Below are 3,449 nucleotides of genomic sequence, written 5' to 3'. Positions count from 1 at the left end.
TCCCGAGCCGTCCAGGCGGCGGCGGGGTAGGAGACGGAGAGTAGCGTGAAGGGAGCGGGACAGGAGAGATCGCGGCCTCCGGTACTCCCTGCCGGGCTCGGCGCCCGAGTCCAGTCACTGCCTCGTCCCTGCGCTGGGGAAGGACACGGAACACCCCCGGCCTGGCACGATCGCTCGTTTCCACCGCGTCCCGGACTGGGAGACGGGCAATACCACCGAGAGCGGAAGCAAAGCTCCCTGGGAAATGTAGTCATCCCTCGCTGGACCTTGGAGAATTGTGCCCTTATAGGGTAGGCACAGGGGCATTGTGGGAGTTGTAGTCCGTCTGCTAAGGAAATTAAGCAAAGGGCAGGTGAGTGGGCGGGGCTTCTCTGCACAAGCGAATCATGGGAAGAGAATATTGGCAAGAAGCGCCCACCTGGCCCTAGATAGAGGCAGGTGGATAGAGCCTCAGCCTGCGTACTGAAGGGTCCTGGGTTCATTTCGATCAAGGGCACATGCCGGGTTACCGGCTTGATTCCCCCAGTTGGGGGGCGTGCCGGAGACAGCCAATCAATGATTCTCTCTACCTCTCCCTTCCTCTCTGAAATCAATAAAAAATATATTGAAAAAAGAAAAGAAGCGCCCACCTGGAAAGGGGCGGAAGAGCATGATATTGTGAGAACTGTAGTTTTATTCCCCAATCCCATTTGTTCATTTTTGAATGGGCGGATTCTAGAACAGTGCCTGGCACGTGGTACACACCTAAGTACTTTTCAAAGCCTTGCGTCCAATGAATGAATGAATTACATTCTCTTCCTATAGTTCTATGGCCCTGTCATTTATAATCCCATCCTTTAGACTAGTAATGGGTGTGAACATTACCCAGGCGTTTGAAGGTTTTACAACATGTTTAAATACTATTTTAAAGGAAACATTTCCAAGCAAGTTAGTTATGACCACTTATCAGAATTTATAAGAAGTTTTGCTGCAAAGGAAAAGGAATCTACCAAACCAATTCAGAGATTTACTCTTGATAGGGACGTTTTACAGATACAGATAATCATTAGATTAGGTACAACATAAAATTATGTTTGGTTAGAGACAGGCATTTGACTGACAACTGAAATGAATGGGTTTCTTAGAACAAGTGTTAAATTCCCTTAGATTTATCAGGTAATTGCTAATACATTTTATCAGGTATGCTAGTTTATTCTCAGAAGGAGATTGTGAATTACATTAGGGAAATAAAAGTTCTGACTCAGTCCAGTTTGGGGGCATGTTTTTGTTGTTTTGTCGTTGTTAACAATACTATAATATTAACCAAGTTTTTTTTTTTAAGGAAATAAAAATTGCCCATAACCTCATAGTCCAAATAAGCCTTGTGATCACTTTTAAAAATAAGTTAGCAATTTATAAGGTTAGAAATGTATAAGGTTAGAAATGTAAACTCAATAGAAATATTTTTAAATAAAAACTACCCCTCTTACCACAAGTACCTCTCCCCAAAGAAAAGAATTCTTAATACTTTCTTACGATTCTATCCAGAAAAATGTATGCATACATCTGCATAGATATCAAGAATGAGATATCTTCAAATGTCCTTCTGGGTATTACTTTTTTCTTTGCCCAATTTCCTTACACTGATGCACTGCCTCATCAGAATGAACCTGGCAGAAAATTGGGATTGTTACAATCCAGAAGCAAAGATAGTATCTTTCTAAGGGTCCTAACCCAGAATTAAAGACAGTGAAATACATAGATTGTAAATAATTTTATGCTCTTAACATTATTATTTTCTTAATTCTATTACTTTTGGATTGATTTTAATGTTACTTTTCTAAATTTTCAAATTGGACGTTTGCTATAAATCTTTTTCTTTCCATATGTACATCTAAAGCAGTGGTTCTCAAACTTGAGCATTTACCAGAAATGCTGGGAGATCCTGATAAGATACAGATTTTTGGCCCAGCCAGTGTAGCTCAGTGGTTGAGCGTAGACCTATGAACCAGAAGGTAACAGTTCGATTCCCGGTCAGGGCACATGCAAAATCCTGTGTGGGGCGTGCAGGAGGCAGCTGATCAATGATTCTCTCTCATCATTGATATTTCTATCTCTCTCTCCCTCTCCCTTTTTCTCTGAAATTAATAGTTAAAGTTAAAAAAATTATGGAGGGTGAAGGTGAAGATGAGGAGTAGGGGCAATGGATAGGTTGGTTAGGGAGGCATATCTGAGGATGGGAGAATTGAACTGAGCCCTGAGTAAAAAGAAAAGAGCTAGTCACCTGACAATCCAGGACAAGAGCATTCTAGATAAAGGAAACAGCGAGTGCAAAGGCCCTGGGGCTGGAACAGACTTGCACTGAACCAAGGGCAAGAAGAAAGCTATGGCTTTATGGCACAAAGTTTTCAGATAAATTAGTAAGTGCTACGCTCACTGGTAATAGTAACAGGTACATTATTTCTATTCTTTATTAAAACCCTTTCAAATATGTGTTATTTTCAGTTCAAACACAGTGGAACTGAGGCTCAGAAAGATAAGTTAGCTTGCCCAAGGTCACTGTGGTAGATTGATTGCAGTTTTATGGCCCTAATTAATGGCCTTCTAGTACCTACTCTCTTTGCTGTGTGACTTTGCCAGTCTACTTTCTTCCCAGCCTTTGAATCTGAGCTGGCCTTGGGTCTTGCTTTAGAAAACAGAATGCAGGGGGAAGTGGCAATGTACCACACCTATATCCCTAGATGTGGTCTTGCACACTCCACCCTCCTTCTTGAACCTTGCTTTTTCCATGAGAACAAGTTAGGGCTAGCCTACCGGAGGATGAGAAACCACAAGGAGAACAGAGGTACAGAGGTTAACAGACAGCCTGCCAAAGCCTGGAAGCAGAAAAACTGAGCTGACCTGTGGGTAGCTGTGGGCACCTGAGGGAATGCAGGGATACCAGAAGAACTGGCCTAAATTGCTGACCTGCAGAATTGTGAACTAAATGTCATTTGAGCCATTGAGTTTAGAGGTAATTTTATATGCATATGTAGCTAATTAATTCAGTCACATAGTTAGATGAGAAGCAGAGCTGGCATTTGAGCTAAGGCTTCTCTAAGTCGAACACTCATATTCCTTCCATGCCATTGTCGTTCCCCCTATGTACCCATTTCTAGGGAAATAAATTTATTTTTTCATAATTAAAATAACCAAGCTAATATATAATAGGCCAAAACCCGGTCTCACTTTTTCTTGAGAAATCCCCCCAGAATCAATTGGCCCTGGGTGGCTGGCTATGATAGGGGGCCACCCAAATGGGCCTTTTCCATCGTCTTGTCCACTCTGAGCCGCACTTCCCCGCTTTGGCTCTCACCATTTGTATTATTCCTTCTGACCCAATAAACTCCCTTATAAGAATTTATCCTCTGGCTATCCTTTTAGAAGTCCGTTAATCGATATGAATGAGGAATTTCTTTCAGCATTATTTT

Source organism: Myotis davidii, unplaced genomic scaffold, assembly GCF_000327345.1.
Source record: "Myotis davidii unplaced genomic scaffold, ASM32734v1 scaffold167, whole genome shotgun sequence".
NCBI lineage: Eukaryota > Metazoa > Chordata > Mammalia > Chiroptera > Vespertilionidae > Myotis > Myotis davidii.
Note: the sequence above shows the minus strand (reverse complement) of the source record.